The following is a 21,114-nucleotide window of genomic DNA, read 5'->3' on the forward strand; positions in this document are numbered from 1 at the left end:
ACGTTTTCCATTAATTCAATCAAGCTCAGAACGCACAACCTGACCCCAGAATACCATGCCGACCATCCCCAACCAGAACACGTTTCCCCAGATACTCATAAATAGTCTGTCTAAGAATCTTCTCTAAAGGCCTGCCCACTACTGACCGAAGACTTACTGGTCGAAAATGTTTAAGACTATCTCTATTACATTGCCTGAACAAAGGAACAACATTCCCCATCGTCCAAATCTCTGGTACTGCATCTTTTGCCAGTGAAGACGCAAACGTTTTGTCCAAAAGAACAGGAATATTTCCTCTCTCTCTAATTACCTGAAGTATATCCCTTCTGGAACAGAAGAATGATTTATTTTAACTATATCAAGATTCCAGCGCCTAATTATTATTGTCGGCATATCCCAGCATATCTGCTTTTTTACGCTGTATCCACTTTCAACAATGTCGCGCTCAATGGTGAATACCAAAACAGAGTATCATTGAAATCCTTCTTTGCCTCTTGCACTCTAGACCCATGGTTGTTTTATCCCCAAAGTTTCCGCACCCTCTTTCTCACCATGCTCCTGTTTTCAGTAATCTTACTGTGACTTTCCATGGCCTTCCCATGTCCCCTTTTAATTCTTCAAAGTCCATTATTAAATTCCTTTCGGGCTAGGTTTTGACTTTCCATCGCCCTGCCAGATCTTTTCTTCCTAAAGCTTAAGGTTATTTCGTTCTTCATCTTGACGAGGTGTTCCATAACTCTTGTCACTTACGCTACCATCCGTTCCCCGCATCAAGGAGAGAAGTCTATACTGCACCCCAAACAAGTCCTCCATTAACAATCTCCACACTTGTTTGCGTTTTTCCACGAGTACATCACTTCCAGTTTACTTCCCCGAGCTCTTGCCTAGTAGCATCATAATTTCACACCCCCCCCCCCCACTGAAAACATTGAATGCTACCTGCTCTTATCGCGGTGTAAAGTTCCAATAAATGTCGAAAAGCTTTCATCTGTCGTTCTGAAATGCTGATCCGCGGAGAGATCTATCATATGATCTGTCTCATTTCCTATTACTAGATGCAGACTGGACTATTAGCTGCTCAGTTGGTTATTCCTGGACTCCTTCCTGCACACAGCTAAGATATTCTGTCATAGATAAACATTTTAACCTGACAGATTGCCAATGAGTATTAAAGATGTTTAATTGCCTGTGACGACAACTGTGTTAATATGCCACCAGTCGAAAATCTCGTTCCTGAATTTCTTTCTTGGAGTGGGGGAGGTCCGTATAGAAAACTCCCACGAGGGATGTTTCCGTCCTACTTCTGAAGTCTACGCACAGTCTATCAATAGAAAATCTTTCCACGGCGTCTTCTCTTTCAGCAGCTGTGATACTATCATGACATCCCTGTGTATCAATGTCACTCCCTTTTCTCTATTTCACTCGGCTCTGCCCACTTTGAAACATCTGAACCCGGGAAATGTCAAGAAGGCTTTCTTGTCCTTTGTGATTGTCAAAGTCTGCGGTAATTTGGAGGTATTTAATTTAATATAACAATCACGCCAGCACATGAGCTCTTGCCCAGTTTCCTACCTTAACTGTATGAAATATGTAATCGTCCCTGGATTTTGCGATTGCAGGAAGACCACGCACATGACTGTTTGAACTCATGACACGTTTTCCAAAACTGCTTATATTAAAAAAAAACTTTATTTGCGAAATATCCGCAGAAGTGTAATTGGACGTGAGCGTTACCTACAGAAATGGCCATTTACTGTAAACACATGCTTCATTCCATTTCTCAGCTCTTTTCTGAATTTTCTCTGTGTCAGTGTATAGATACAAGTATTCGTGCACAAACTCAGAAATTGTAACATGTACCCAAATTGTTGCAGTATGTAAACCGGGGAATTCCAATATTTGTCCAGATAAAAAAAGTTTTCCGGTTGCCATTTCAGGGAACGAACTACATAGGGCATCCAAAATAATATGAAGTTAGCTGATATAGCAAACAATAGAATCATCGATTTTCTGCGGTTTTCCACCTCGGCATCTTTCTGATTATCACTGCTGTTCCGAAGCCCTCTGCGGACTCTATTTGCCGCAATTATATGTCTTACTGTTAACCCATTGAACACCAGAATTAAGCCGATTGGTAGCAACGGCGTTAAAATGCTATCCAGCAATTCGTATCCTTTCCACACGGGTGAAGTAGCGTATTCATGTGTGTGGACGCAACGCCACGGTATGTTGTCAATAATGACGTAAGGTTCAACGGCAAAATAAAACGGGATACTTCTCCCGCAGCCTAATATAATAACGATCAGTATAACCACAGTTGCTGTTCTCTCGGTGCAGTATCGTTCTGCGAGCTTTCGACAACATATTGCGATGAAACGATCGAAGGTAAAACTGACCGTAAACCAAACAGAACAGTCCGTCGTTGCAACCCTTAATGCATATGTCAGAGCGCATACAGGAGTGATGAGCAAGGATCTGGAATAAATGTAGATATTGTTGGTCTGTTCCAATAAAGCGACAACTATAACCACCATCAGATCCGCTGTTGCCATTCCAACCAGGTAACGGGTGATGCATTTGGAGAGTCCGCATTTTCCGCGAGACAGGATCACAATCGCCGTTAAATTAACTACAAGGATTTAAAACAAAACGTTAGTTGCTCCTGTCGGAATGCCCCTCTTCTTCCATTCTTAGGCAGCATATGGCTGGCTTGGAAGCGCAAAACGTAAGTTCTGATATGTGGACAGCGTCGCTGCGTTTGTGCTGGGGACAATAACGGGCTGGAATGCCAGTGGGCTGGCCAATTTTCGTCAGCTTGGAGCGTCGCTTCTGATTTTGCCGACTCACTTACCGGTGACCGCACGATTGTCACCATTTCCATTATGAATTGCGAAACAGCTGAACGGATTTTTGTTAGTGCTAACAAACCGGAATAAGGAAGACATAAAGCACGAGTTCTCTTTTGCTGGTTTATGGAATAACAGCCCAAGGTGTGCAGAATAAACTGGCCAGCCATTCGTTTATGTGGCTATGTTGTTGTTGGATGATGTATTTATTGACAGAAACTCCGACCTAGAAAACATATACCAGAATCGCTTCAGAAAGCCGAGCAAGTTGAAATTATGAAACAGTGCCAATATCGTCACAAAAGTAATTGAGAAAAAGAAATCACATCGATTAAAATACGGAAAATGAAAATAAAACTATCAGATACTTGAATACGCTATTCTGGAGACACGTCTCAGACGAGGGTAGAACTTGTGCTGATCAAAAGTCCGAGGCTGCAGCGCAATAAAAGCAAGGTGAAGGCAACTATACATAGATTGACCATAGATTGTCTTACCAAGGACACCAATCGCTACAAATGCAGGATAGAAAATGGCCGCGATGTAGTAAATCGCTGGATATCCCATATTCCGTCAGAATTAGAATCAGCGTTATCAACGGAATGTTCCAACTTCTCACATGGACCGGTGATCGGTTTTACAGAGTTATATACAAGTGACAGCAATTCCACTGAGGCAATTAGCGTGTTTACCACATCAGCCTCATTAGTGACAGCCCGCTACCACGCACACTTATTGAACAGTTTTTACTCATTCTGTCACCGTTCTGTGAATTTGACTCCTCAGGGATATTACAAAGCCTGTCCAATAAAACAAACCATTAATGTGAATCTTGTCAGTTATTTTCCATGACACCTGGCTTCAGCTACTTAAATAAGACATTTTTATATCCGTGTTTTTTCTTTCATAGAAAATAATTTTAAAATTGATTTATTTGGTAACATTTGGCGGAGCGTTCGCTTCTGAAATGGCGGGGAAGTGGCTGAGCCCGCAGATGAAATGGAATAGATTTCTTTGTTAAAAGCGAGCATTGTTTTCCTTCGTTTTTTTTTCAGGTGGTTGGAGTGAAGCATGTCACTGTAACAAATATCACAATAATTTATATTGTACTTGCATTGTTCGAAACATTTAAAAAAGATCCACAGCGATATTCTGAGGACTTGTCATAAAAAAGAGCCGGTGTCTTCACAAAATTAGCGAAGATTGTGGACAGCTTGAAGAACAATGCTTTCCCGCACACGAAGGTTCGGCACGAAGACCAGGACCTCTTTCAGTGAATGTCTTGACCACCCCATATCTCTGACGTGCCGTGCAATCTATTTAACAGTGAAAAAATAACCCATCAAACTGTCATGATTCTGACACTACTTTTCCATCCGTTTTCTGATTTGTCAGAAGTAGGACATAAAATCAGCCAGCTAATGGAAGGTTCTCAGGCTGTTCTATTATTTGACAGGAAGTTGTTATTTATCTTTTCCCTCATTTACCTTCAGGTATCTTGCTTTTCTATCAGACTGAATCTATTGAGAATCACCAAAACAAGTCGCTATAAAATGTCAATACGTTATATTCGCAGTGATATTGTGTGCTGAAATTCCAAAGAGCTGCTTATCTCCCCGAGAATCATTGTAGGGTCATCACAAATTTTTTAGGTGAAAATCGCACTTTGACTTCCACGTCTCATTGAGACGCATCAGACTGAAACAGAATTGGTCCAACACTGCTCTCGCCAAAGAAGCCAAAAAATGAGTCGTTGTTTCTTTGACTGTGACTAGTGTGCTGCAGGGACACGGTGAATGCACGCAGATTTCCCCATCACCTGATGGGGAAGGAGCCGGCAGCGTATGTGGTAGATTAATTTCTGTGCGGTTGCAGTTTTTTTCAAGTGGCTAATTAAAAGAAGCAGAAAGAAGAACAATGATGGTCGGGTGTATATTTCTCTAGAGCAGTGTTCATAATGCTCCCGCCATAGTTTCTGTCACTGAAATTGCTTCCTGGACGAGCACCGCACACGGTACTACCGACTGATATATGATGAAGCGTGGTTCCTTTTCCGGTTGCTATCAATATTCCTGTGACTTACGAAAGATTTATATTGTCATTAAGTGGGGAATAATCCATCATCCTTTTGCTTCCTGCCATGTATGGAAAGTAAATAGGGTATTTTAAGTGGCGACTATCAGAGCAAGTCTCCACCCTTCATCTTTGCCTCCTGTTGCAAGGCAATTTAAAACTCAATTTGCCAATCAAACTGGCGTTCACTGTGTACGATACTTATTGAACGGCGCAGATCCATTTCGATATGAATGCTGGGAATTCTTTACACATTCAATCGCTAATGCAAAAGGCCTGCATTTTAGAAGGTGACGAGGCGTTGGTGTTCCACAATGCGGTTCCCCAACCTTATCTTATTTCTTACCAAAATGGAGGCTGCCACACTGGGATAACCCAATATAACCGTCTCACCTGGAATATCCCCGCACCTTATCGTTAGTGACTATATTTTACCTGTTATACAGTTCAGAGGACAAAGATGTACAGATAACGTACTTGCGAGTGACCCAAAGAGCAGAGGAATATAATGACACGGAACTTCGGGTTTAGCTGCTGATCTCGTACTGATCACTCAGTATTTTTCTATCATATCATTCGCCATGTTTATATTTTGAGGCACGGGCACATTTTCATTTTCGGTCAAAATGAAATTCGGCGTTATCTATTTGTAGGTCCTGTTACACTTTTATTTAGTTGGTCGGTATGTAAAAAAAATCCAGGCATTAGCTAGTAGGTTCGTAGATGAAGAACCTCAAATCCAAAAATTGATGCAGCTTGTGTAATGTAAGTTCAGATAATGGACACAAAGGGGGATCATGAGAACGACGAACCTTCATTCTTTGCAGCTTCACACAATCAATAAGATTTTCCCCGATGTATCATACCAGGAATGAAATAGTAAATATAGTTGTTAAAATACCCTGTGTGTACGTGAACATACCTTTAAGATACTTAACTATTGAAGAAAAATGGGCTGAATGGTGCCAATAAATGTGCTCATTCTTGGTAACACACACAAAACACTGGTAGAACACAGCAGAACAGGCAACATCTATAAGGAGAAGCACTGTCGACGTTTCGGGCCGAGACCCTTCGTCAGGACTAACTGAAAGGAAAGATAGTACGAATTTCGAATTTCCCCCTCCCCCCACTACTTTCAAATCTCTTACTGTCTTTCTGCTGCCTGACCTGCAGTGTCCCACCAGCATTTTGTGTGTTGTTTGAATTTCCAGCATCTGCAGATTTCCTCGTGTATGCTCTTTTTTGTTGTGTAATAACAACAACGGAGTATTATTGCACATCACTAATCAGCTTAATTACAGGCAAGCTGAGATGTAGTTAACCCGTTATATTTCGGTACTTGCATAATTGCGGAATACGCTCAGTTATGTGTTTGTTCACAATAAAAATAAGACGGTTTTTCTCTTAAAGATTTTGAAATAATCTGTAAATTTTGCTCCAATAAGAAAATGATTTTGTAAGGAGCAGAATAAAGAAGCCTTTATAGATGGGCAGCAATGTGAAACCTAATCGTTTGCTCTTTCTGACACCACGTTGGTCTGCAGATTATAACAAAAACAGACACTCACTGACGCGAGGAGGAGGGAGCTAAACACTGGGCATATTTCGGAGGATATCGCTGATGTATTGCTCGGAGGATAAACTGATGTATTGGACTGTTGGAAGGTCCAAAAGGCATAGTCAAGTATTCCTAGTGACCAGAAGGCCATATGCTCATCGTCTCCCACTCATCACGTGGCAGAAGCGGAACCAGTGTCCGCACTCCGGAGTTCGGTGAAGGCCTTGGCCCCATTGTCTGCTTTATAAACACTCCGCGGCCGGCTGGAGACTGTGATGGGCGAAGGGAGCTGTGCTGGAGCACGAGGACTCAATTGTTATTCATGGTTTGGGTCTGATGAGAGGTGAGTTAAAACAGATAAATTGGATAGAGCTAGTGCCTGGGAGGAGAACAAACGCGCACGTTTTGTCCAATAGGAGACTAGGTGCTGGGTTTCTATTTGCTTCTGTCGCTGGCTAAGTTGTGCTATTACTGTAGGAGTTGGCAGAAGTCGAGGGTTTCATTCATCTACAGGGCTTTACCGCAGGAAGTCAACTGAGGTTACGGGTCTCTGGTCCTGTCAGTGGGTCAACAATTCATCAGCCAAGCAGATGAGACGGCGAAGTGATGGTCGTAGGTGTAAGACCAAGCTGAGAGAGATGAGATGAGTGACGATATTTCGTACCATTGGGAGATATTTGAGTCCGAGAGAGGGGAACAGCCCCAGTACAACGGTCTCTTCAATATAAAACTGCTCCCGCACAGGTTTACGTCGTGCCGGAAACGACATACTCCAAACACCAACTAGCAAAATTAAAAAAAAATGGAAATAAAATAACAAAGCTAATCAGAAGCAAACTAAACCAAAACATGACACAATGCTAACGGATATTCCTCCGGGATTTTACCCTGCACGATTCTCACAATCATTTCAAGTATACATTTGTTCTCCAGTTATGATTCTCTATATTCCATCGAAATTGTCCCACCACGACTACTTTAAAGAAAGTTTATCGTGTATCGCCAATGTGCGCGTATAAATAGATAGTTATCTAGATGTATATTTTGGTAAGTATATAGTTAGACAGAATGTGAAGGATTAGATTTACGAGACAGGTAATTTGATTCCCTTACTGTGCTGTGACGAAACAACTGGGGCTATTTCTCTCCTTCTAAAGATCCATTACTGCATTGAATGTACTCTACAGGCATATTACTGACCACACTTGTGTTATCAGTGCTTTCTCTGACATTACGGACAGGAGAACCAATACCTCAAATCTGCAGTCATTAGAGGCATTTATAGTACCCTGCACAGCAGGAGATGGCAAACGTTAAGAACATAATTTTCTTTCAACTTGTAGTTATGGACTGGATTTTACCGGTTATGCCGTTCAGAGGACGGGGATATCCTGTGCGTGTACCAATGGGATAAAAGCAGCAGTCGAACATGAGAACATTGAACCTCGGTTTTTGTTGTTATTACTTTCGTTCTGATATCGGGATTGACTCGGTAGTTCAGGAGAGATATTCACTCATTTTTGGGACCGTGCGTACATTTCGAGCCACCGGCACAGTTTCCGTATGTCTAAATGAAATTTGGCGTTATTTATTTACAAATCCTGTTACAGTCGTATTTAGTTACTCCGCACTTAATAAATGCGGGCATTGTTCAGTGGGATTGCGGATAAAGGAGAAGAATGAAGAAAATAGACATATTCAGATAATGGAAACGACCGGGGAACATACGAAAGCTGATTCTTCATTAACTGCACTTGACAGAACCAATATGTTTTACTCTGATGTCTCATACCAGGACTAAAATAGCGAATGTAATTGTCAAAATACCCTGTATACGTGTAAACATAGGTTAGTTATACATAACGTTTGAAAACAAAATGTGTTGAATAACCATATAACCATATAACAACTACAGCACGGAAACAGGCCATCTCGGCCCTTCTAGTCTGTGTCAAACGCTTACTCACACCTAGTCCCCACTGGCCAGCACTCAGCCCACAACCCTCCATTCCTTTCCTGTCCATATACCTATCCAATTTTTCTTTAAATGACAATGCCGAACCTACCTCTAACACGTCGACTGTAAACTCGTTCACACAGCTACCACTCTCTGAATAAAGAAATTCCCCCTCGTGCTACCCTTAATCTTTTGCCCCCTAGCTCTCAACTCATGTCCTCTTGTTTGAATCTCCCCTACTCACAATGGAAAAAGCCTACCCACGTCAACTCTATCTACACCCCTAATAATTTTAAGTTCCTCTATCAAGTACCCCCTCGACCTTCTACCCTCCAAAGTATAAAGACTTGTTCAACCTTTCCCTGTAACTCAGGTGCTGAAACCTAGGTAACATTCTAGCAAATCTTCTCTGTACTCTCTCTATTTGGTTGCCATCTTTCCTATAATTCAGTGACCAGAACTGTACACAATACTCCAAATTTGGCCTTACCAATGCCTTGTACAATTTCAATTTTAACATAATGGGAATAAGTATGTATGTTTTAGTTGTTTCAAGCAGGCGGTATAGAACAACACGAGAGAAATATTGCACATCACTATTCAGATAATTACAGTTAAAATGAGATGTTGTTAGCCAGTTATCCTTCAGCACTTGCAGAACTACGTATTACGCTCAGTTATTGGAATGTAACAAAACATTGGAAGGAGCAGAATAAAGGGGTCTCTGCAGATGGACAGTAATGTGAAACACAGCCGGGTGAATGTGCACAGCCATCCACTACGCGCACTCACGGACATCTGTCTGAGTCACTGGGGAGCCAATACCTGGATTCAGACTGAACGTCAGCAGACATGAAGCAGACACATTGACGACAATTTTCGAAACACGGAACTATTACGGGCGCTGTTCATTGTTCAAAGACACATTCTGCTCAATAAGCAGAGTGGTCTGCGCTTTTAATAACACGCCTCTGACCACTGGTGTTATTACTGCTGCTATTGAACCATCACTGAGCTGAAGTGATAATGTCACTGCTGGCCAGGCTGACGGCATCTTTAACAATCCTACTCACTTAGTTAACCCTACAAATAATGTTGCCGCTTCTGCAGCACCAACTGATTAAATTGTAACCTGGCCATTCACTGGAGTACGTTCCTAAATTATACATAATTTGAATTGTTCCTCCATGTAGAAATTTCAGCTCGTAGAAATCCACACAAGTTTCCCAGACCTCAGTAGACTGGCTGGGCGCCAGGACAGTGGTATGGCGATAGTAAGTGCGGTTAACATCTAGAATGGTGCTCGGTGCGTTATGATCGCCGTCTCCCATTGTTCACCTGGCAGATACAAATTCATTGTACACACTTAGTAGATCCAAATGGTGAAGTCTCGATCCCGTTAAGTGTTTTACATCCGTTCTGGCGCCGGCTGGGGACTGTCTGGAGAATGAAGCCGTGTGGAATGCGTCGGCTTAATGGTAAATCATTGATTGAGTCCTATAACGGGTGAGGTAGAACAGACCACCTCGAGGAGAGGTAGTACCCGGCAGCAGGCCAATCGCACAGCGTGTTGTCGGAGAGAGACTACGTGCTCGAGTTACATTTGCTGAAGGCGCTGAATAAGTCATGCCATTCCTGTGGGAGTTTGCTGATGTCTAGTGTTTCATTCGTCTCCAAGGTTTTATCAAATGTAATCAACTCAGGTTGCTGGCCAGTGTCCGGCAAGTGGGTCGGCAACTCAGCAGCGAAGCGGTTGAGCAGCTGAAAGGAGCGTCGTGGGTTGAGGGCCAGGGGCAAGCCAAGATCAGCGCAGTGCTGGACGAGTTAATCGGAAGGAATATGATGGAGGTAGGGGTCCGCGACGCTCATGAGAACAGGCCGTATGCGCGCCCTGACCAAACCACACCGACAGGAACGTCCGGCAAATGCCTTGACGTTAATGGCTGAGAGAGAGGCTCAGTGGTGAGCTAAGCTGCACACATTGCGCCCACACTGTCAAGTTGCTGCTGTGTTTGAATTCGCCAGATCTTACAAAGAATAGTCGTCGTGGTCTACGGTTCGACGAAAGGAGAGCGGCAGGCGTGCCCGGTACATTCGGAGGCCTTTCATATGGCAGGCTTCTCTGAGTGGTTAGCTCGCTTGCACTGTCTGGATAATTGGCTAACTGTAGGCGCAACTGACTTCATGATAGAAAGCAGAGTGCGATAGTGGCTGTTTGTTTCTTCGGACTATAGGTCCATGACTAAGGATATGTTCCAGTCATCTGTGTTGGTTTTGTTGTTTGCTGCCTTCTACAACAACGGTCAGAAGGCAATATACATGCTATGGTTCTGCATTTTGCAGATGTTACCAGTATAGCTGGTGGTGTGGACAATAGGTCTGCACATGGACTAGTCTGTTCAGTTTTCTCCGGCCCGCTCTCTGCAGAATCCTTCCCGTGTCTGCCGCTAATGCAGACAGTGGCTGCTCACTTGGAAGGCGTTATGTTGACGGGACATATGTAAACCGCTGGAGTCACCTGTGCTTATAGAATCGATAAATGGATAAAAACACAAATAATCTGTCGATGGAGAAACATGATTTATTGCAATTTGACGCTCTGTACTCACACCCCATTGAATTCGCATTACTGCCGATCCCGTTGCGCTTACATCCCGCTTACAGTCAACGTCCGGTGGATAACCTTCCAAAGCTTCCCAAAGAATGCATCTCTTCAACTGCTTTGAAATGATGTTATTGTACATGACTGCACCTTTCCTGAATGTCCATTTCCTACCAATGCCATTTTTATTGACTTTTATACAAATCTCGGAAAACGATTGAGTGCATTCACCCTGTCGATACTCCTCGTTATCTCAGGCACATCCATATGTTGACCCTGCTCAGCTCCAATGAATGATGTTCTTGCTGTCCAACTTCTCTCACATTGGAATTACTTATCTCCTAGTAACATGTTCATAAATCACTCCTGCACTATATTCAGTGTAATACCATTTGTTCGATAGTTGGCCCGCTATAGCTGAACACACCAGTCCAAGAGCAGCCTTGCTTGATGTTGCACTGCCGCTTTTAGGGACCTATAGACATTCAGTTCCTCTCTGCTACTGCAATCGCCAGGGCCAAACCGTTTATAGGTCATATTCTACATTGACTTTCCCAACTACAGCATCTCCACCTCATCCGAATTGATTCCCATTTCACACACCTCGGCCGACTTAATCAGTCGATCGAATTTCTGTGGAATTAGATAACACTCTTCACTGTGCACATTATCACCCATATCGGTAACAGCTATACTGGTAAAGTGTTGAATAACGTCTTGTATTTTTTCTTCCCACCACTGATTTTGAAGACAGAAAACAATAAACACAGTATAGATACCTGAGGCATATCATTAGTCAGGATATCTCATCTGAAAAACAAATATTCTTCCAATATTACCCTCTGCTTTGTACTTTGAAGCCAATTATATATCCATTCAGCCAATTCTCTCTATATTGCCTGCCAGCTAACTGTCCAGTACAACCTGCTATATGAAAGGTCTCCACATGTATGGAACACGCCCACCGATCTGCCCTCGTCGAACGGGAGACCGCGACGACTATTCCTGAGCAGCTCTGGTGGATTCCAACGCAGCAGCAGCTTGTCTGTGTGGACTCGGGGTATTCAGCTTGTGCTCCCTACCGAGCCTCTCTCTCACCCTTCAATATCATGGCAATTGCCAGATTTTCCTGAGGGTATGATTTGGTCAGGGCAAACATACGAACAGTGCAGGTGATCATCATAGAGTACCGCAAATCTACCCTTTTCCATCCTCTGACCTTGGGTTACCCCTGGCTCTCCGCCCACGTCTCTCACTTCTCCTGGTGATCAGCCTCACTGCTGAGTTGTTGACCGACTTGCCGGATCAGCTGACTTCATCCGCTAAAACTTTGGAGACGAATGAAACCCTCGAGCGCAGTGCAGAGAAAGACCACAACTTAGCCAACAGCTTCAGTAAACGGAAATCCAGCCCCGTGTCTCCTCTCTGACAACACACATACCGATCAACGTCCTTGCGAGTCTTACCTCGCCCCAGGTTCATCTGCGCGATCTCACCCCACATCAGACCAAGCCATGAATGACTGTTCAGTCAACGCGCTACTGCACAGATTTACCCGCCCATCCCAGCCCCCAGCCGGCGCCGGAGCGGAGGTAAAACACTCAACATGGTCCACCCTTCACTGGACTGAATATACGGAGAGTGTACAATGGATCTGCATCTGCCAGGTGACGAGTGGAAGAATACGACCATAACGCTGCTGATCACTACGAATGCCTGGAGGTGACTTTTCGACTTTCCAACAGTCCAGCTGTTTTCCAAGCCTTCATGAAAGAGAGCTCCCTCGCCTCAGACAGTTTCTCGTTTGGTTATGATCTACAGAACAACGGTCAGTCAGCATGGACAACTCAGCAGGTGAACAAGATTTTGCGCTGCCTTTCCGACTCCTACCGTAGAAATGTACACACTGCTCTGTAACGGTATATGGACTTTTGTGATCTTCATGATTGCCGATCACCGGCATTCTCTGCGAAGGTGTTTACGGTAGAAGACCCGTCGGTCAAGGCCCTGGTGCTCCACTGCCGGAGGAGGGCACGGGGGGCCGTTCAGACTGCCAACCGAACCTGCTGCCACCATTCGAAACATCTTCGGCGCCCACCAAACTACACAGGACTTCGGAACTAGTCTGAATATCTACAGAGGAATTGTGTACATAGATGAGAATTTCAAAATATGGATATCTCAGGAATGTATTTCAGTGAATAACAAGATTACGACGGGACGTCATCAGTTTCATCATTTGAGGCTGCTGAAACGACAACATTGTCATTAAGGTTAACGATGGTCAGTAGGATTAGTTATGATGCTGTCAGGCTGGCCAGCGGTGATATTATCATTTCAGCTCAGTGATGGCTCAAGGGAAGTAATGAAAACATCATTGTGGTCAGGGACAAGTTAGTAAAGCGCGGACCATTCTGCAAATAGAACGGAAGTGCTTCTATGAACTATACACCAAGCGAGTAAACGTTCTGACGTTTCAGTATTACAGTCAATACGTCTGCTGTCATCCAATCCAATCTCCAGTAGCACAAACAGATGACCGTGAGTGTGCCTAATGGAGAGTTTGCGGACAATCATTCGGCTGTGTTTCACATCACTTCCCAAATGCAGATATCTCTTTATTCTCTCCATTGCAAAGTTTTGTCTCATTCGAGCAATATTTACAAATTAGTTCAAAATCTCTTTTGGAAACAAAAGCTCTAAATTTTATTTTGCACAAACATATAACTGAACGTTTTCGTGCTTCTGCAAGTACCGAAATATAACGCCTTAACTGCACCTCATCTTGACAGTAGTTAATCTGATTAGTGATGTACAATAATTCTCCCTTGTTGTGATCACACTGTTCGATTGAAAATAAAACACATACACATTTATTTGCAGCATTTAGCACGTTTTCTTCAATAGTTATATATGCTGAACGTTGGTTTATGTGTACACATGGCATTTTAACAATCATAATCCTCTTTTATTCCTGGTATGAGACATCAGAGAATATCATATCGGTTGTGTAAAGGTGATGAAAGCTCGCCATTTTCATGTTCCCCGGTGTTTTCCATTATCTGAAACTACTATTTTCGAAATTGAGGTTCTTTATCTGGAAAACCACGGGAGAATATTTGGATTTATTTTCGTGTGAATGGCTAAACAAAAGAGTGTAACTGGATAAGCAAACAAATATCGTCGAATTTCATTTAGATAAACGCAAACAATAATGAGCCCGTGCCTCGAAATATAAACACGACCCAATTTAGTGATAAAATGAGTTAAGATCTCTCCTTAACGACCGGCTCACCCCAATCAGAGTACGAAATCAGCAACAGCAATTTCCCTGCTGCGTGTTTTTCTCCAGACGCTGACCACATCACATTTGCCCAGGTTCAATTCCACCATTTCCCAGACAGTGAAGGTCACGCTCAAGTTTCCCTAACCTTCCTGGCTGTACAGGACGCCCCCAGTTTTGGGATCTTCCGCATTTACTCTGATCTACCTGTTAACATTGACAACCAAATCATTGTAATAGATGATAAATAACAACGCGACTGACCCCAATCCCAGCGGAACGCTAGTCACAGTCAACAAATTAACCATCCTTTCTCTGCTAATCCGGTGTTGGATCCAAATCAGCAGCTTTGGATTTTCAGAACACAGTTTCAGTCCGGATATAATGCTTTGCATTTTACAGTATTTAATTCTGTCTCCGTGGCAAATAATAGACCGGTCTGGAACTTGATAGATCAGAGATTTTAAATTCTACGTCTGTTCAAACCGAATATTGATGAGCAAATGGTGGTGGAACTGTGGCAGCTCTGACTAATGTCTTTAAAATTAAATAGACTGCACCGGAAGACATGGGTATCGACTAAATTGGTCAAGTCTTTCACCAGGAGTAGATCAATTCCTCATACCGAACGGCCCATGTGTGTGTGCAGGAAAAGGACGTTCAGTAATCGGTCCACAAACCGCAGCTAATATCGTGTGGGCTCGTAACTTTTTATTATCAAGGGTCCCTGGAATATTGCTCTCGATCTCTTATATGCTTAGCAGAACATACGTACAGCGTGCTTTATTGTGATACAGGTATCAGCTGTTACTTTTTCGTCATTCAAATGTTTCCAAATGACCAGAACGATCGAAGGAAAAAATCATCCTATCTCTGCCTTCAATAAAGTGCACTCCATTTCTCCTGCCGTGCTAATGTCCCGTCCTCAATGTCAGATGCGAATGTGCTTCGTCGATGTTACAAAATATATCAGTTGTAGTTGATTGTCCATGTTGATTGTTCAGGATGATGGTTTATGTTAGAATCAACACTGATTAGAAAATGTCCCATTTCAGCAGCTGACGGAGTCCGCATACATTGAATTTCTGCTTTGTAGTTCGAAAAAATAACATATACTGCTTATCATCGGAAGAATACTAGACATTCAGAGAGTTGCAGCCAATAATAATTCCATTTTTATTTTTTACAAATTTCTTGAGGTTAATTTACCGGCGATAGTGATCCTATCTCGGGGAAAATGCGGACTCTCCAAATGCATCACCCGTTACCTGGTTGGAATGGCATCAGCGGATTTGATGATGATTATATTTTTCCGTTTACCGGAACGGACCAAGAAATTCTACATTTGTTTTAGATCCCTGCTCATCACTCCTGTATGCGCCTTGACACTTGTATTTAGGGTTGTAACGAGGGACTGTTCTGTTTGGTTTACGGTCAGTTTTACCTTCGATCGTTTCATCGCAATATGTTGTCGAAAGCTCCGGGAACGATACTGCACTGAGAGAACAGCAACGGTGGTTATCGTGATTGTGGTTATAGTGAGCTGCGTCAAATGTGTCCCCTATTACTTTGCCGTTGAACCGTACGTCATCATTGACAACATACCGTGGCATTGCGCGTTCACAGCTAAATACGCTACCTCACCCATGTGGAAAGGATACGAATTTCTGGATAGCATTTTAACACCGTTGCTACCGATCTGTTTACTTCTGGTATTCAATGGGTTAACAGTAAGATATATCATTGCGGCAAATACAGTTCAAGTAGGAAACAGGGCAAATGGTCAATGAGTTGGAGTAATTGTTACAGTGGGTGAATAAATTCCAAATTATCACAGAGACTTGACAATCACAAGGAGAGCAATGGCTTCTGGACTGACCGTGATTCCGATGTTTCAGAATGGACATTGTCGGGTGAATGAAAGTGAAGAGAAAGCCTTGGAACAACAGGGAATGTACGATAATATCGCAGTTGACTTTGGTTGCTTGATTCTTGTGGTTGTATCTCAAGCGACATTTGCAAAGCAGACGTTTCGAAGGCAAGGATAACGGGAAGGGTTGTAATAGAAATTTCTCAGTGGGGTGTCAAGCTACAGAAGATCGATTGCATTACCCAGGACCAGAGTCTTCTGTCACCCCAACCTTGCTAAATCAGTTTCTCACTCTGCGTCTGCGCAGTTCAACAGATGTTGCCTCTCCATCGTTCGTAATCTGACAAAGTCTGACAAAATTCATATAGGAAGCAGTTGAGCAAAGCCCACTGTTTATTGCAAATTTTAGACGCGTCAGGTTTTGCAGAATATCCATGGTAAACTCTGTATGGAACTATGCTACTGTGCATAGAGCCACTGACATATGCACCCGAATGGAGTGGAAAGCGGGTTTGTAAATGTAACGGGAGCAAGGGATGTTGCGAATGGCGGCGGTGGAACGCCGCGTGAGCGGTCTGCAATTGGAGGCGGATCAGGAGTGCCAGAAATAGTGGGAGGTGGGGGGGCGGGGCTTCCAACCAAATTAAAATCACATCCCCATCAACTTCCCTGAAAAGGATATTCTTGACTTATGGAACAGAGTTTCAGAATACAGATTACGTTACCAAAATGCCATACGATATCAGAGCAGAATTAGGCCATTTGGCCTATCGAGTCTGCACCACCATGTCATCACGGCTTATCCAATTCTCTTCTCAATCCCATTCTTCAGCATTGCCCCCGCTGCCCTCCAGTATCCTTTCATACATTGACCAATCAAGGAGGTATCCATATATCCATATAACATATAACAATAACAGCACGGAAAAAGGCCATCTTGGCTGTTCTAGTCTGTGCCGAACGCTTACTCTCAGCAAGTCCCAGTGAGCTGCACTCAACCCATAACACTCCATTCCTTTCCTGTCCATATACCTATCCAATTTTACTTTAAATGATAATACCGAACTTGCCTCCACCACTTCTACTGGAAGCTCGTTCCACACAGCTACCACTCTCTAAGTAAAGACATTCCACCTGGAGTTACCGCTAAACTTTTGCCCACTAAATCTCAACTCATGTCCTCTTGTTTTGAATCTCGCATACTCACAATCGAAAAACTTCAACTCTATCTATTCTCCTCATAATTCTAAACACCTCTATCAAGTCCCTCCTCAGCCTTCTACGCTGCAAAGAATAAAGACCTAACATGATTAACCTTTCTCTGTAGCTTCCGTGCTGAAACCCAGGTAACATTCTAGTAACTCCTCTCTGTACTCGCTCTATTTTGATGACATCTTTCCTATAATTCGCTGAACAGAAGTGTACACAATACTCCAAATTTGGCCTCACCAAAGCGCACAATTTTAACATTACATCCCAACTCCTATACTCAATGCTCTGATTTATAAAGGCCAGCATACCAAAAGCTTTCTTCACCACCCTATCCACATGAGATTCCACCGTCAGGGTACTATGTACCATTATTCCTAGATCACTCTGTTCTACTGCATTCCTCGATGCCCTACCATTTACCATGTATGTCCTATTTTGATTAGTCCTACCAAAATGTAGCACCTCACACTTATCAGCATTAAACTCCAAAAAATGAAATTACATTCTATATCATCGCTGTGGTCACTTTGAGGAAATATTATTTTTTTTTGAAGCGGGCACCTAGATTTGAACCAGGGACCTCTTGATCTGCAGTCAAATGCTCTACCACTGAGATATACCCCCACATTTTAATGCTGCAAACTGTGGAGGCATTGACAATAATCTTTCAAGTATTGATAGATTTTGGCGTACCGGATGACTGGAAAATTGCAAACGTTATTCCGCCATTTAAGAGGGCCTGTTAGCCAGATATTAGTGGTTGGGAGGTTGCTGGAAATGATTGTTAGCGATGGGATTACGGAGTACCTGCAGGCACATGACAAGATAGGACAAAGCCTGTATAGTTTTCTGAAAGGAAACTCCTGCGCGACTGGTCTGGGTGCCGGTTACCAGTGGTGTTTCACCGTTGCAGCATTAGTGAGGGGTGGGTAGTGTCGAGGAGTGGAAAATGAAATAGAATTTTGGAAATTGAATAGCCATGCATTTTGGTGGAAGAAACATAAACGTGCAGACTATTATTTGGATGGGGATAGAATTCAAAATACAGAGATCAAATGCACTTGGGAGTCCTTGTGCAAGATACCCTAAAGGTTAACCTCCAAGTTGAAACGTTTCTGAAGAAGTCGAATGCAGTGCTGGCATTAATTTCTCGAGGTATAGTAGATAAGAGCGGAGCTGTGATGTTGAGGCTCGATAAGGCACTCGTGAGACCACACTTGGAGCATTGTGTGCAGTTTGAGGCTCCTTATTTTAGAAAATGTATACTGCTATTGGAGATGGTTCAGAGAAGATTAACCTTAATGATTCGATCAATGAAAGGGTTACCGTAAGAGGAATTTTTGGCAGCTCTTGAATTGTATTCCATGGAGTTCAGGAGAATGAGCTGGATATCATAGAATCATTCCGAATGTTAAAAGACCTAAACAGATTAGATATGGCGAAGTTATTTCCCATTGTAGAGGATTCCAGGCCAAGAGGGCACCATTTCAACATTGAAGGACGTCCATTTAGAACTGAAAAGCGGAGAAATTAGTTTAGTCAGAGGTTGGTAAATCTGTGGAATCTATTGCCACGAGCGGCTGTAAAGGCCAGGTCATTCGATGTATTTAAGGCAGGGATAGATGGGTTCATGATTAGCCTGGGCTTCAATGGTTATGGGATGAAGACACAGGGAAGTGATGATGACTGGAAGATTGGGATCACCCCATGATTGATTGACGACGCCGACTGAATAGGCCAAACGGCCTACTTCTCTCCTATATCATAATGTCTAAATACGAGATTTTGAAACCAACATGAAAAGCAAAAGAGAGGGCGTACAATTGAGCAATATTAGTGGGAAGTTGAAACACTGGAAAGTCATACTGAAGGTAAAGTTCGGGTACGAAAGTAAGCAAGCTAATAATATTAACAAGGTTACCAAAAGTGTCATCTGATACATAAACTAAAAAATAGCGAGTTTGGACATCGGACCGCTTGACAGCGATGCTGGAGATGTAGCACTGTGGGACCTTGAAATGGCGGATAAACTAATTAGTATTTTGCATCGGTCTTCAATCTGGAAAACACCAGCCGCGTGATTGAAGTTCCTGGTGTCAGGTGTATGAAGTGTGTGAAGTTACCATAACGGGACAGAAGGTAAGTGAGTAACTCAAGAGTCTGAAGGTAGACTGGAGTTACCAGATGCTGTACACCCCAGAGTTTAAAAAGCGCTGGCTGAAGACATGGTAGGGGTATTAGTGATGATCTTGCAACAACCACTCGGTTCTAGATTTTTTCCGGAAGACAGGAAAATTGCAAATATCACTTCACACTTCAAGCATGGAGAGTCAGAAGACAGGAAAAATCTACGCCCGTCAGTCTGACCACAGCGGTTGAGAAGATGTTGAGAAGAGAATCATTAAGGATGAAGTCTCAGGGGACTTGGAGACACATAATAACCTAGACCAGAGACAGCATGGTTCCGTCAGGGGAAATTTGGCCTCAGAAATCTGTTGGAATGACTTGAAGACATAACAATCCGGCCGAATTTGGCTCATTTAGTGTCCTCTACACCACAAACTCTCCCCCAGAGGTCTATGTGTCTTTAGTGAAAACAGCAGCCAAATCACAATGAGGGACCTCGTCCGTCTCCGCCGGCATCGGGAGCGAGGTGCCAAAACATCATTACTCTTGAAAACAAAGGTTATTCACTCGTGTTGTCTCTATCTTTATTTCTGATAGGCCCATACTAGTTTTCTACGCTCTGATTTTCATTCCTGAACGGGTCCCACTTACCAGAAAACATCCTGCCTCAATCGCTAAATGTTTTTCAATACCGTCCAAATTGACCTTCCCCAATGAGGCATTGTGATCACGAGTTACAAAGTGTTCGTTAAATCAACCTTCTACCTCTTGTCCTGACTCATTTATTTCATCATAGCAGATCAAGTATCGCGCACGCTCTCGTTGGTTCGTCAACGCACAAAAGAAAAAAAATATCCTAAACGATTACCTACCCATCTTGTCCTTTACAAGTGTGGAACTAACAATTAACGTGCGAAATGTTAAAAACACCTACTCTCACAACCGTAATGCTCCTGCAATACACAGCGATATCTCCACAAAGTTGGCCGTCTAAATACCCTTGACCATTGGGTGGTCAGTAATCTATCCCCATTAACGTGATCATACCTTTCCTTGTTTACGGTTTCACCCATTGTGCGTCTGTCCGGGCCTTTGGGCGCGTTAAACGACCCCGCGGAGGAGAGGGACCTGGATTAGTCGAATTCAGCATCTGCACTGACGGAAGACAGCCGAGAATTTTCCCTGACCATTAACTCTACTCTCCTCCTTTAGTCCATCCCGTTCTGTCACTTCTGAAGCAAAGGAACTCCGAAATACTGAACTGCCAGACCAGACTCTCCTGCAACCCAGTATCATTATCGGCTGAGATACCATGATTCCAGGTTTTGATCCAAGCAGTGAGTTCATCGGCTTGTTCTCAGATACTTCTACTACTGAAATATACGCACCTCAGGCCACCACTCGGACCTTGCTCAATGATTGCATTCCAGACATTGTGTGAGATCTTATCAACATGTCTGCGCAATTTCTGCATTAGCTGTTCTGGCACCCTGGTTCCAATTCCCCTGTAAATGTAGTTTAAGCTTCATCATGCAGCTCTAGCTAACTTTCCGACAAGATATTATTACACTCCCAGTTCACAC

General features: G+C 43.1%; 1 non-coding gene across 1 annotated transcript; it reads right to left on the reverse strand.

Annotated features, from left to right (window-relative positions):
• Positions 1-17,956: 17,956 nt before the first annotated feature.
• On the reverse strand, positions 17,957-18,028 carry trnac-gca (transfer RNA cysteine (anticodon GCA)). Its single transcript has one exon. It is a non-coding gene; the product is annotated as a tRNA-Cys (tRNA).
• Between the last annotated feature and the right edge of the window lie 3,086 nt (positions 18,029-21,114).

This window comes from Hemitrygon akajei, unplaced genomic scaffold (assembly GCF_048418815.1).
Source record: "Hemitrygon akajei unplaced genomic scaffold, sHemAka1.3 Scf000049, whole genome shotgun sequence".
Taxonomy (NCBI): Eukaryota; Metazoa; Chordata; class Chondrichthyes; order Myliobatiformes; family Dasyatidae; genus Hemitrygon; species Hemitrygon akajei.